The sequence below is a fragment of the Vespula pensylvanica genome, chromosome 11 (assembly GCF_014466175.1).
Source record: "Vespula pensylvanica isolate Volc-1 chromosome 11, ASM1446617v1, whole genome shotgun sequence".
In the NCBI taxonomy this organism is placed as follows: Eukaryota; Metazoa; Arthropoda; class Insecta; order Hymenoptera; family Vespidae; genus Vespula; species Vespula pensylvanica.
Window position 1 is genome coordinate 5284564 of NC_057695.1, and position 15747 is coordinate 5300310.

The window sequence follows — 15747 nt, forward strand, 5'->3', positions numbered from 1 at the left end:
ATTCGATTAATAACAAAGTCTAAAAACGATGGTGAGCCAGCTTGTTTAAAAATTTAAAGTTCAATGTATGAAGAAATATATGATAAATTATAATTTCATTATAATAATAATAATAATAATGATAATAATATAAAAGATATAAAGTTAATGTTCAGCGACAGAGTATATACAAAGAAAAGGAGAGCGAGAGAGAAAGGGAATTTCAACCCCTCCACAAAAAGGTAGAAATTCGGAGGCCGAATAGTGGCGCGCCAATGCGCTCGCGCACCTTTCGCGCAGCCCTCGTAGGCGCGCGCGTGTCCGAAGCGTTCTCTCTCCCGCTTCGAGTTATATACCGGCCGGTGAGAGCAGTAGCACCGGCACCACCATCAGCACCAGGCCACTATAGAGCCTTCTTTAGCTAGCTCTCTCTCTCTCTCTAACATAAGTTCGTTCTCTTATCGTTTTACGTCTTCGGTTTTTTCGTCGTGTGATATTTCGAAAGGATTCTAAAAAGAGAATCTTTAGAAAATGTTGTTCCGCCGTCGCGACGTGTCGTCGCGTTAAATCAAAATAGAAAAAAAAAAGAAAAGAAAACAGAGAGAGAAAGGAAAAAAGAAATAACGAGAGCGTGACAAAAACACAAAGGAAAAAAAAGAGAGAGAGAGAGAGAGAGAGAGAGAGAAAGAAAAAAGATCGCTGAATAATCGCGAGAGAAGGTGCGACGAAAGATAACGAAATTATTTGTGAAAAATTCGTTTGCTAATATTTCATTGTTATTTTATAATATTTTATCAATATGTCGCTACCGAGCGATTTCTTTATTTTACTTAATTATTTTTATTTGTTAACCGTGTAAAGTTTTCGACGTTGGATTCTCTGTTTCTCTCTATTCATCTTTATCTTTCTTATTTGTTCTTCAACATCGTGTACTCTCTCCATAAGCGAGAGAGGAAGAGAGAAAGAGAGAGAGAGGGAGAGAGACAGAGAGCAAGGACTTACATACACGTACCTACATGTTACATACACGTGTAGTGTCCGTTAATTCGGTTATCATCGATCGTCTTTGGCGAGAGGATAAACGTGCCCAAGTGTCGGGCTTCTCGCGAATTGCGAACGTGTGCTACGCGATTACACAGTGACAATGTTCTTTCACAATCGTCAGGCCCTACCGTCAGAACCAATGAAATATCATCGTCATTTATAAATACTTCTCTTTTTCTCTATAATAATTCTCACGGAATTATATTTTTGATAAAAAGAAAAAAGAAGGACGAAAAAGAAATAAAATAAAAATTAGAGTCCAACTTGTCAACAAAACGTGTCGTTAATTGATCATTTTTCAAAAAGAGTCTTGGAAGCGTTCCCGGACACAGCTGTCTTGACTTTTGAATTCTTCATTTTTGAAGCAAGGAAAAGGTCAAATTAGAGTGATAGAGATAGAGAGAAAGAGAGAGAGAGAGAGAAAGAGAGAGAGTGTATGTGTGTGTGAAAGAAGGAAAGAGAGAGATAGGAGAGGATATCGGGGAGGTGGAAGAGTTTAGTAGGAAAGATCCAACGGGCCATGAGTCGTCCGAGAGATTTATGAGGATCGTTGGCGTATCGTTTGGCTCCCAACGGAAATACAATATATCCGGGCCGGATTGTACCATCGAGGATCGATGACCGACGTCTACAGGCATCGAAGGATCGAATAGTTTTGACGGGCATATTTCGAGTATCCCCTGTACACCGTACGCATGATTTTGTCAATGAATAATGCGCTTGGATTTATCGTTCGGTGGCGATCGTGCTCGTTTTACGTCATCGATGTCGATTAATTAAAAAGAGAAAGAGAAAGAAAGAGAAAAAGAGAGAGAGAGAGAGAGTGAGAAAAATGAGTCCCTCTGTGAGAACTAGCTATATGTTCGTTTTTCAATTATTTTTCTGTCTCTCTCTTCCTCTGTCTCTATGCTTCTGTTTCATTTTCTGTTCATCTGTCTATCTCTCTCTCTTTCTCTTTCTTTCTCTCTTTCTCTTTCTCTCTCTCTCTCTCCCTCTCTCTAACTAATGCATTTAGAGGATAACGAAACAGTCGGTGTCACGTTTACGTCAATGGTGTTTCTTTTTGTGTGTCATGACAACAACAACAACAACAACAACAACAACGATAACAACAATCGACCGTCAACAACAACAATAACAACTTCAACAACAACAATAATAACGTCAACGACAACGACAACGACAACGTGATCACGTGCTAAACGATCGTACGCGTGTGTGTCTGTGTGTGTAGTGTGCCATAAATGTTTCATAGACACCCCTCGTGGTGCGGATAATATCACGATATATACCTCGTTCAGAATCGGAGAATCGAAGCTGGATCTCGAGGATCTCGACGATATGTTCCCGGAAATCCAGCAACTGCCGTGAAAAAGTACGTATTAGCTTCAACTCACTCCCTCTTATCATCCCCCTTTCTCTCTCTCTCTCTCTCTCTTTCACTGTTTCTCTCTTTCTATTTCTCTTACTAGCTAGAAATCTTTTTTTTTATTCCTTTTCTCTTTTGGTATTCGAACAACGCGGAAGTTAACGTATCGGGGATTTAAAGGTGAGTTCAGTACGAGAAAGAGAGAGAGGGAGGGAAATAGTAGGGTAGGAATTACAGAGGATTTATACGTGTAGTTTAACGGACTTGCTTCAGGATTTGCAGTGACGAATACCTAGCTCTCTAATTCCTTATGCTATCGGTACACTTCAATCATGAATATATATGTCTCGTACGAGAAAAAATGAGGGGACGATAAATTATGATTATCTTTTTCTCCCTTCCTCTCTCTCTCTCTCTCTCTCTTTCTCTCTCTTTCTCTTTCTATCCTTCTTTATCCCTCCCTTATCATTTCGAGATCAAATGGCATGTAGTACTTAGATTGATCAATAAATCACATTTGACAAAAATGCATTATTATTGTTAATAGATTTAATTTTTACGTTTAAAGTTAAGAATCATTATGGATAACAATTTAATAGTTGAATGGAATCTCATAGTTGAATAGAAATCGAAGGAAGATGTTTTTTCAGTATTTAATGTAAATTAATAACATGTTATTACTGTATTTGTCTGTTGAATGTTATCATTGTTATGGCTTAATGTTTAGTAAATTAGATTTGTTTGGGATAATAATGCATTTATGTTAATTCTACTTATTGATCGTTCATTCTTTATATCGATTCTTTTATTATTATTCGTTTTCATTTGGAAAAATTTGATAAATTTGATTTTAAGATATTTAGGATTTCTTACGATTTCCATAAAAACGTTGTACGTATGTATTTCATTGAAAAGACAGTTTTAGCTGTTTCTTCTTCCAATTCAAACATCAGCAAGTGTCTTTTTACCTCTCTCTCTCTCTCTTCCGCTTCCCTCTCTCTCTCTCTCTCTCTCTCTCTCTCTCTCTCTCTCTCTCACACTGTTTCTCGCTCCCTCTCGATGACTTCAAACGGTCCCTCGAGTGTACTCGACTCGAAGTGCTCTTTCAGTTACGAAGATATACGTTTGCCGATCGAAAAGCGTACCACGCTTTCCACCAACTCCTCGTCTTTTCCGATAGTGTGCATGCTTGCAATCTGCTGTATACATACTTAGAAATATATATACATACATACATATATATGTATCATATACATATATATGTATGTATATATGTATTTATGATGTGCGTTTGTGTGTGTGTGTATATATATATATAAAGAAAGAAAGAAAGAAACTGAGAAGTATGGGATTATGTTTGAAGGATTCACCTGAAGCATTAATGAAAGCTCGTTATTTTATAAAGAGAAATCCCTTAACAATAATAATTGTTCGTGGGGAAAGTTCATTAATAATTGTTCAATTAGATATTCTTAAGATGTGGACGTTGAATCGACGGTGAGAAACGTCGAGTATCCAAGAGAGGGTCCTTTTCGTTTTACGATAAAGAGAGAGTGAGAGTGAAAGAGTGAGAGAGTGAGAGAACGAGAGAGAAAAAGAGAGAGTGAGAAAGAGAGGGAAAAACTTATTCGCATGGAGATTTCGTCGACTTCCCTTTTCGGTTTTGTCCGAGTATACACAAAGCCAGTGGTAAGCACAACTTTTCTCGTTAAGGAACGCCGATCTGAATGAGCCCTTTTCTTCGTACCACTACTCGGCATATCCTAAAGAAACGTTCGAAACGAAAGAGTCGTCGTTTTCTCGTCCTTTTTTCTTCCTTTTCTTATCTTCTTATCTTCTCTCTTTCTCTCTCTCTCTCTCTCTCTCTCTTATTCTGTCTCCTTTCTATCTATTTTTTTCTTTAACTCTTCTCCTTCTTGCTTCTTATAGTTCTTTTTGGCCTTTTTTTTTTGCTTTCTTTTCTTATTTTTTTATCTTCTATCCATTCTATCAACCAGCACCCATTTTACATCGTGACTCATCGCTGGAGGCACGCCGATAGTTAAAAAAGTTTTAATATTAGATAAACGAGGCAGACCAAGCACGATTATCTTCTTGCCGAAGTGCCATTTTTCTTTCTTATTTTTCTTCTATTCTAACTTCCTTCTTTCTTTTCTCCTTCCTTCCTTCCTTCCTTCTTTTCTTTCTTTCTTTCTTTCTTTATTTCTTTCTTTCTTTCTTATTTTTCTTATTTTTCTTTCTTTTCTCGTAGCGGCGACTATGAGAAAGAATGATAAGGTATAAGATGAAAGCATTAAAATTTTACGCGCTATTTCCTTTTGTCTATGTGTTTTTCTGCGATAATATTTAATAACTATGTTCCTCGGTCGATCGGTGATGAAAATTTGTAGAGTTTCGAGTTGGGTTAACGAGGGTGAGCGTCGAGTTGGTAAATAATTATAATTTGTTAGAATTAATTGCTAAATAGTTGTTGTTAATCACGTTTGATACTGGATACTTCGAAAATTTGATCATTTACTGCGATAGTTTGTACGAAATAGAGAGAGAAATAGAGACAGAGATAGAGAGACATAGAGAAAGAGAGAGAGAGAGAGAGAGGGAGAGAGGAAGAGATATACATACAATTAATTAAGTAAATAGATAACATGATTGAAAGAGATGATTAGAATTCAGAAAGTACATATATTTCTTTTAATAAAAACACGAATATAAAAACAAAAAGGAATTTCAATTAATTAAATTGTAATTATTTGTCGTATTGCACGATATCGCGTTAATAAAAATAAAAAAAAATAAAAATATGATACATTATGTCGTAAAATGCTGAAATTGGCCATTGAAGAGCTTTGTTCGGTTATTATCAACTCGAGAAATGGCGTCTTTTGCAAATAGCGAAGAAAAGGAAATTCTTGTAGTAGGATGTCATGCAGTATAGACCAAAGTGATGCTTTCAAAAAACTATATCTACGTGTATATCATACCATCAAGAAAATAATACGTCTCTTAAGGTTACAACAGATTCGTCCCGTTCACTCGCGAAAGTACGTTCTCGTACGGCCATTGAAATTGTCAGAATAACCTGAGTGAGAGCGCAAAAAGCACGAAGGCGAGATGTGCTTTAGAACAGTCTCTTTCTATTTCTCTATTTATCTCTCTCTCTCTCTCTCTCTTTCTCTTTCTCTCTCTCTCTCTCTCGTGAAATTAAAGCCGAACGATCGAAGCATGTTTTAAGTATTTTCGAAAATTCAATGAAAATTATTTTTAGCATCAAAAGTTTCTGCAAAGTTCATTTCACTTGTGACAATTATAATTATCTTCAATTTTGTTCTTTTCTTTTTTTTTCCTAAAAAATCACCATTATCGAATTTTGTTATCCACTTCTTTATAAAATACAATTTCCTTTATAATTGATAAAGCCATAATTAATCATCGTTCTCATATGTTCCATCAAATTTTTTCAATACTAAAATAATTATTCATTCATTGAATTATTTATTCATTTATTGAATGAAATATCGTATTGATTACAATTTTCTTTTTCTTCTTTTTTTCTTTTTCAATTGCAGATAAGTTTCTACACGTTTCTCAAGATTTTTTTGTACATGTATATTAACGAAATAATAATATTACAGATATAAATATAATAATAGTTGAATGAAATATAATAAATCAAAAGAACAAAGCGCAATCTATCTTTGTATTTCAAAAATCATGTTCCCTTATATTTCGATAAGATGGTAGTAAGAGTCTCAAGAGAAGTAGTAGCCGAGTGAGAAAGATATCGGAGTCGATTGAAAGTTTTTGACGCGAGAAAAGTCCGTCTGTGTTCGACGAATGTCCGTTTCGGTGCTCGCTGGAAATGGAGGGCACAACACGGAATAAATCCGCTCCGATAAAATTGAAGTACCCACCCACTCACCCTATCAGCAACCCCTTCTCAACATCCTTGATGTGCCTCGTACAAAACTCGTTAACCTCCACGAGTATTTCCGCGTTTATCGACTACCACGATATTCTGGACTCTGCTACCACTTACTTGGCGCCATTTTTAAATGTTGTTTCTTCTTTCAAACTAATCCATTATCTTTTCGTATAGATATTAAACTGTTTCTCCTTATCGAAATATTCAACAATTTTACAATGCCTTTTACTTTTTCTTTCTTTTGCTCCTTCTTTTTTGAAAACTTTCAACAATATTCTATCTGTTTTTCAATGAATAATACTTTTTTAATTACGTGTAGTACTTCTAATTTATAACTTTTGTAATTTTCTACGGTATAATACTTTTTAAATTAAATTAAAAACGATTGATTTATTTTTCCATTCCATTTTGAGAGCGAACATTTCACGAACAAAAAAAAATATACGATAACACTTTAGAAACCTTAAGCATTGTTAGAGATATAATCGTTTCAACGAAGTTAAAAACGACGACAAAGTTGATTTAAAAAAAAGTAGACGAATGTTTTCCAGAAGAGATTAGAAAATCGTTATACTTTTTGTGTTTCTATCAAACGATTCGTTTGCAAAATTCGGCTACAAATTAAACCGTTATATATATATATATATATATATATATATATATATATAAAGAGAGAGAGAAAGAGAGGATGTCGACGCGATCGCGCGACAAAACGCCGGTAATTACATTCCGGAAGTGAGGAGGTCGAAAAGCGGCGTGGTATGCGTCCACGGCACCGTTTTGCGCCTCGAATAATTGCTGACACGCGATCCTCGCTATAGCAATAGGTAGCTACCCATGCGCAGCTCGAGTTTAAGCGGGTTCGTGTGGCCGATTGGACAGGAGCTCGTCACTTCCGCCCTCTTTTCTCTTTCTATCCTTTCGTTACTATCACTCCTGTCTCTTTTGTCGTTCGAGTAATCTCGTCAGGTAACATCCTTCTCATTCACTCTCTCTATTATTATATCTATTACTAAGCATTTACATGCACGCAGGCAAATGCATAAGTATGTACACATACAGAGAGAAAGAGAGAGAGAGAGTTATAATTGAAAATTCGATATTCCTCTTAAGTGGCATTTAGAATAGAAAACGTGCTAAAACGAGTAGTTATATAACTATAATAAAAAGTAATGTGTTTGACAGATAAATTATAGATATGTTAAACGTATTTTTATGATCTAAATGTATGTGTATATACATATATGTTTGTAATAGATAACTTTAAGGTAATTTCTAGTCATATTAAATAGCAATCTTTAGTTAACTTTTGTTAACTTTGATTTCATTGTTAGAACGATGATGATTATTTCGTTTTAGAATTGGAGTTTAATTATTATTGTTGGAGGCGTTAACGCATAAAAATATTTCATGACATTTAACGTTTGTCCACGTTTTTAAGCATCATCTCTATAGAGACTGTAATATCTTTTTCTTTAGATTTACCGGGGCTTCATCCCTTCTCCTCTACGTTTCTTCATCGCCTGTCTTCTTCCTCGGTTCGCTTTTATGACGATGGATAATAAAAGTAATACCGGTCGTAAAGGGAAAGGCGTTGAACTATATCGGATCAGTCTCGGAATAGCATTTTCTACCTTTTCGGAAGCTTTTACGATTACCAGATGTCCTGTATTCACTCGTTTAAGAAGACAGTAGACAATACATTTAGTTTGATTTTTCTTTTTCCGTTCGCTAATAAATCATCGATTTTCTATCCTCAAATTAGTTGTCTATACGGATCAGATAAAATAATTGTATATTTTTCATATGAAATATTTGATGATGGGCAACCACAAAGTCATCTCGCGTCAGCCATTCACTGAAATGATCCAAGTTGCTAACTATAATTACGATTGGACATTATTAATTGCGGTATAATTATCAAGTAACATCGTGGATGGCTAATTTTCTATGGATACATATATATACGTAGGTACATATATGTATATATGTATATATTTAGAAATGTCATCAAACGAGAGAATTTAGTATTGAATATTCTATTCAATTAGAATGAATAGAAATGTTTTGATTATTTACTTATCTTTGTTATATTTATCTAACCGTATAATTTATAAATCGTAACCGTTTCTTTTCTTGCTTTCTTTCCTTTTCCTTTTTTTTTTTTTTAACATTTTCTATAATGATAGAAATTTGAATTAAAAATTAAAATGGTGAAAAAAACCGACGATTATTATTTATCTTTCTCATATTAGTCCTTAATCAAGAGAATTATGATATTTTTGTAACATTCAGTGTATAAAATACCAACATATAATAACAATATCCATGGACGAGATAGTAGTTGGAAAATATCGAAATGTTGACCCTACTACGGTGACACAATTTGTACGAGGCAACGTTAAAAGCATACCACTGTAGAAGGTCTAATCACAGCGAATGTATTCACGTCTGGACGGATACATTAATGGATGATAAAGTTAAAAATCGATGATAGACGATACGTCACGTGGAAAAGGAAATGCAATAACCTCGACGAATATGATTATTTACTGACGTGTAGATATACGTCGTTGAAATGTAATATGTGTGGATGAGAGCGAGAAAGAGAGATGGAAAAATAGAAATAGGTATACATATTTCGATCCATATTGTGTAACACATAAATGCATATGGATACATACTTGTACATATATTTAGTAACGTCGAGTAACATTTGCAGAAGGTAAAGCATTATTCGTTATCATCGAAGTTATTTTAATCGTAGAATAGCGACGATGGACGGGTGATAGATCGACGGGAAATGCGTTATCGGCGCATTTCGTCAGGACGAAAATGAATTAAAGTGCCGATCTTTGGCGACATGCCTCGATATAGCGGACGGCTCCGTGGCGCCAACCGGTTAAATTTCCTTCTAATTCGATCCACCAGTGAAAAATAACATTGCACGTGAAATGGAAATGATCCTTTGCGTACGTGCTTGATAACGGTATATCGCATATTTATGTATTGTACACTTTCATATTGTAATATATATATATATATATATATATATATATATATATAGACACATACACACACCTATATGAAATGTTACGAATTGTTTTCATCGAAATCGACTAAAATCGTCGATTGTAAATTTGCTCTTTTGATATTGTATACTTTTGATGTAATAAACAAGGAATATTTATGGAATTTTGTTATTGAAAAAAATTTAATCGGACGTGTATACATTATTTAAATATAAGTTATACTATAACAATTCCATTTATAAGATGGAGCAATAACTTGAATATCTCTGTTCTATTTACAGATATGTTCGTAAAAATTTCGTTTACAAAAGTTAAAGATACGGGGAGAGATGTGTGTATATTATAACTGATAATTTTGTTATAGATGAATACTTGAAGGACATATGAAAGTCGATCGTATTTTTTTAAATGGAATCATATATTTCTACCAGCACTTGGTTGATATACCATGACGTTCTCTATAAAAAGTATTAACTTATAAAAATTTAAGAGATATCTTAATTTGAATATTATTAAAAAATAATGTAGATATAACTAATAATTAGTAATACTAAGTAATAATAAGAGAATGATGATTTCTTAGCTTTATTTAGTTTATTAATCATTTATTAATTTATATAATTTTATAAATTATTTGCATTTCATCAATTTCATGCGAATTCTTTTCTTTTATTAGAAAAATAAGATGAAATTGATTCGTAAGAATTTGTTTATAAAAATTGTTTATAACAAATTGTTAATTAATTATTAATAATATATTACAAAATAGAAAAAATTCTAATTTTTCTAACGGCATTCGATTCAAGTTTCTACGACTTTTAATCAAGGAGATATTGCCACGTAAATGTAAGATATAGTTATTAATAATATAAAAGAAAATTGTTTCTTTGATAAAAAAAAACTAATTTGTTTATTAATTATTTATTAATTTATCTAATTTTGTAAATTAGAATCGCAATCTGAATTGCTTTTTGGGCAATGTAAAAAGAAATTATTTCGTAATAATTTGTTTATAAAAATTGTTTATAACAAATAGTTAATTAATTATTAACAATATATTGAAAAATAGAGAAAGTTTTACCCTTTAAAATGGTGTTTGATTCAAGTCTCTACGATTTTTAATTCCGGAGATATTCTCATTTAAAACAAGACATTTACGTTGACCCACTAACCTACATAATTTCATTCATAATGGGTCGATGACACACTGACCTACATAAATTCCGAGAAATTACGTCGTAGTACTACTACTACTACTACTATTACTACGATCAGCTGTACTATGCGAATTATGAATGGAAATCTTTCGAAGGCGATATCTTCGGAACGGAAAGTCGTAGAAACCTGAAACAAACACCGTTTTAAAGAGTTTTTTATTCTTTATTTATTTAAATATTGCAATAATATTGTTATAATAAAATCGATTTTGTTAATAATTTTTAAAATTGATTTTTTTCTTTTCTCTCGTAATAAGGAAATAACGACAATGAAATTATAAAAATTTTTATTATAATTATTTTTGGAGATTAGCAAATATATTAATGTTAAATATTTATGTAAATTTCATTTTGTTTATATAATAAAAAATCGATTAATAATCGTTAATGTATGAAATTTAAAGATCAAAAACTTCGAAGACTTCTCTTCCGAAATAAGAACATAATTGTGATGAAATTGTTTAAAATTTTACTCTAATAGCATAAATTTTATTTTGTTTATTTGCAATGAGAGATAAAAGATTTATAGATAATCGATAATGCACGTAATTGAATGTATGTAATTGAATTAAATCTATATAAAAAGAACGGAGATATTCGGGTTAATCAAAGTTATTGCTCTATTCTATAATTTATATATTTTGATATAAATAATATTGGATGATCTTTATTGAACTTGATGAAATTTATATCCAAAAATTGTTGCGAGGGATAATATCGATGAAAATAATTCATAACATTTAAAGTGAACCTCACACTCGATATCTTTTACATAAATACACATTTTCTTGTTTTCTTAGTATTGGATACGTTTTTTCGAGTAGGATTTTGACGTTTTATAATGTTTTACGACGTTACGATGGGTAAAAGGTTGAGGAAAAACGGGAGAGTGGATGAGTTTAGAGAGTTATGAGAAGTAAGAGTAGAGTGAGTTAGAAAAGGTTTCAACGATATCGATGCGGCAACCGATTTTTGGGCCAAGCTTGACGTTTAACGAACGCTGCCAGACCTTTTGATTTACAGGACAGTTTGATTTCCAAGCCGTGGGACAATAACCGCCAATTTGTAAATCGCCTCGTAAATCTGAAAGCGTTCTCTGCTCGATCGCGTTAACCCAGTCCTCTATTTTTTTTTCTTTTTCTCTTCTTTTTTTGTTTCTTTTTTCTTTTTTCATTCTACCTCTGAACCATTCCGCTGATTGCATTAAACAATCAGCGCTGTTAAAAGAGTTTCATGTTCGTGTGTTGCCGTATGTTGTTATCTATCCTATATCGTAGATAGGTTACGTTTGCGTTTGTAAATGCACAACATAAAATGTGAAAGAAAATTATTCATGTATCGCGATCATTTCTAGCGTAGTTTTCTGGCAGATTAATCGTTTGGATCGTAATCGTTCGTTCGATCGAAATTAGGTCGTGTATTTGTCCTCCCAACACTTGTATTTTATCCTTCTCACTACATCAAATGCATTTTAAACCTATTCAATCCGATCTGTGTTTCGTTGTGTTTTTAAAGGAGCTTGTAATGTAACGTGAAACTCATAACATTGTTCCAATATTTGACACTAATTAATTACTGAATTGAATTAACAATTAATTATATTTAAAAAGAAAATTAAATTAAATTACAACAAAGTATGATCTCGAAGTCATTATTTATATAAAACAAATATCAAATAATGATATTCTTAATATATTACAAATTTATATTTTATATGTATCTTAAGGAATTAATTGAAAAGTAAATTGAAATATTTCTATGGTAAAAAATTGTCTAACTAAAGAATAAAAGGAATATCAATTATAATAAAAATCAATGACAGAAAGATGTATTTTGATAATTTTTCGATTTATTGTTCAATCTATTTTAACAGAATCTTTTTTTTTCCAATTATGTCGTTCGATTTAGCGATCGTATGTAAAATGAGATTTTATTCCGACCTCGTTTTCATTGAGTAACTTCGACTTTTCATCTTCTCTCTCTCTCTCTCTCTCTCTCTCTTTCTCTCTCTTTCTCTTTCTCGCTGAAGGTAGAATAAAAAGGGAAAATTCAGCTTAATTTGATCGCTTAATAATCGTCGTGTCTTTCCGTTCGCATGATCGAATCTTGAAGTTATTATGAGAGACATAATCTCTGAGAGAATTCAAATAGAATTTTTTTTATATCTAATTAATACGACAAGATAGGCGATTTTTATTTTATTATATCAATATAATATATATATATATATATATATATATATACTGTGAGAAAATTATTCATTTTTTAAGCATACTTTAATTTTCTTTTTTTCTTGATTCATAAAATATAATAAAATGTATACTTAAGTATATTTATCTTAAATTATCATATATCCTCGAAATTGGGAATATTAAATAAATAAAGACGATCATAATTAAATATATTTTAATTCGTATAAATTAATAATAATTCTTTATAAATCATTAATTCTGAAAAGAACCACGATTATTATTATTATTCGTGCGTTTGCATTATTCTTTATTTAAATCATTTTATCGTTCTTTAGTTTTAATTTAATCCTTGTGAGTTCATTGTCGATCCAATCGAAAATTGTGATCGACGTTTATTAATAGACTCTGAAAGAAAATGGATTAGTCTATCCCTTTTTTCTTTTCTTTTTTTATCCACTACTTGATAAAAGGAGTAAATAACTTTTACTTTTTTCTACTTTTCTACTTTTTGATCGATAACGTGAATGAAAAATTATTAACGACGAGTATTTCCCCATTGGAATATAATTTTAAGTTTAATGATTATGAAAGAAAATCGAATGCGAAAGTAGGAACAAAAAAAATCGTTGTGATATTAAAAAAGCGTTTCGCTTTGATTAATATAACTAATAATACATCTTTTTATAATTAATTAAAAAAAGAAAAAAGGATAATAATAACAATAACTTTTGCTATTTTTTTTTTGCGGAAATCATCTATTTTTCTTTTTTCTCTCCATTCCAATTTCATTTCCTTTTCTTCTTTCTTCAACTGTTCTTTTTTGGTTTTTTTATTTTTTTTCCACTCTTTTCTTTGAGAAATTCGATCATTTACGAAACATCAAGTATACGTCCATACATACGTACGTACATACCTACGTCAGAGAGCATGGCCTCTTAAAAGCTGGATCGAATGTAGGTTAAGCGAACGTAAGTCCCTTTTTTTTCCTTCTTTTTTTTCTTTTTCTTCATCCTTTATTTCTTTTTTCCTTCCTACTCGATATCACCTACGCTTTTCTCGTTTCTCGCTTTTAAAACACGTCTATCGATTTCTTTCGTGTTCGCGAGAAAAACTCGTATGCTCGTTAATAATTTCACGCTAAGCGTTCATGGAATGTTAGTCAATGGTCAAAGCAAACGTCAGACACTAACTTTATTATCGTTGTACACAAATAACCAACTACTCGCGAAAAATAATGAACCATAACTCCAAACATTTTGTTTTACAAATGAGGATATTAATTACCCTTTTTCTCCCTATTTTTTTTTTCTTTTTTTTCTCTCTTTTCCTTTTTTTTCTTTTTTGTCTTTTTTCGTATAATGATTAAAATCTATGAAGTTGCATTAAAATAAACGTTGCTCTAAAGTAGAAATGATATTTTTTTTCGAGAAGGAGTCGAGAGAGAGAGAGAGAGAGAGAGAGAGAGAGAGAGAGAGAGAGAAAGAAGATTCATGAACAATATACGCGGCTTTTAATAATTCCGCGGCGTTACCGTCGGCTGGATTAATATTTCAGAGAAACTCGCTTCTTCCTTCCCCCTCCCTCCATTCCTTTCCCTTCCTTCTTTTTTTTTTGTTTTCTTCTTCCCTTTCTTTTTTCTAGTTTTTTTTTTGTTACTTTTCTTTCTTTCTCTTTTCTTTTCTATTTGTTACATTTCACTTACGATTCCGTATACATCGAAGTACGATGAACGTTATTCCAGGATGGAATAAATTTCGATGAAGTAATGGGAGTGAGTGGGAAGTAGCGACGGGGGTGGGAGGGAGAAGATGAAAAAATAAAAAAAAAAAGAGAAGAGAGAAATCAGGCTGGGTAGTAAAGGAAGGGGCTAGAAAAGGGGCTGGGATGGGAGGAGGAGAATGGGAAAAAAATATGGCAACTTCATCTTCAGGCTTAATTCAATGTAGGACCTAGAGACTCTCCGTGTACCGTGCAATCTCTTGCGTGGATACGTATATTGAATGCATGAGGATGTTACTCCGTGATGTTACTCAACATACGTAGACAGAGTGAGAGAGAGAGAGAGAGAGAGAGGGTGGTGAAGAGGGTGAAGCTATAGGGGGTAGCCATCGTAGATGATTGTACAGGAGGAATATCCAGTAGGAACTTGTATGCGTCTCCAATCGCATACCTCTACGTCTTGTCGAGTGGCGAAGCTGCATTACGGTCCAGTAAATCTGATTAATATCGAGCGTTTCGTTAATTAACATGTCAGTCTATCGCATCGATTCGACCATGCGTTAATCATTTCTAACAGTATCTCTATAACATGGAATTCCATGGAATTCAAGCTTTACACGTGAAATTTCTGCAGTCTTTTTTGTCTTTTGTATATTTTCTCTCTCTCTCTCTCTCTCTCTCTCTCTTTCTTTTTTTATTGGTTTTTTTTCTTTATTTCTTTCTTTCTGTTTTTTTTTTTTTTTTTTTTTTTTTTTTTTTTTTTTTTTTTTTTTGTAAAAACGACTTTCAAGAAGTTATATATGCATTTATACGTGTGCATAGTTTTTAACGAACGTTCACATACGTTTCGTCGTTAATTATATCACTCGACGGGCAAGAAAAAAAAAGGAATTAAAAAAGAAGAAATAAAAAAATAAAAGCAGAAAGAGCATCGAAAAATGTGCGAAAAGAAAAAAGGGAACCACCGGTGTCAACGAGTTTATTCGACCAAATTTACCACCTCTGATTTCTCCTGTAGGCTTCCATATCTTGATATGATGATATTCCTCTTGACGTTTGCTCTTATAAAATTTCTATGAGAGGGAGAAAGAGAGAGAGAGAGAGAGAGAGAGGTACATTCTTTTATATTCTATGACTTTTAGGTCGTATTTTTATTTTGATAAAAGATGATTACTGATGGTGAGTTGGCTTTGTTAGAATTGATTTATTATTTTTGATTTATGCATTTCTCTTTTCTTTTTCTTTTAATTTTTCTTTTTTCCCTTTTTTTTTT

General features: G+C 32.4%; 1 protein-coding gene across 9 annotated transcripts in view; it reads left to right on the plus strand.

Moving 5' to 3' along the window:
* The first annotated feature begins 352 nt into the window (after positions 1-352).
* LOC122633024 (lachesin) overlaps positions 353-15747 on the plus strand; it is a 233225-nt gene continuing 217830 nt past the window's right edge. For 3 of the 9 annotated variants that reach the window (XM_043820459.1, XM_043820466.1, XM_043820468.1), the window contains exons 1-2: positions 353-698; positions 2258-2398. The gene's annotated coding sequence lies outside the window, so the exon portion shown is untranslated. Of the gene's footprint in view, positions 699-779; positions 1399-1449; positions 1713-2038; positions 2399-15747 lie in introns of those variants that run through there. The other 6 variants (XM_043820464.1, XM_043820460.1, XM_043820462.1 and 3 more) reach the window with 6 other exon arrangements.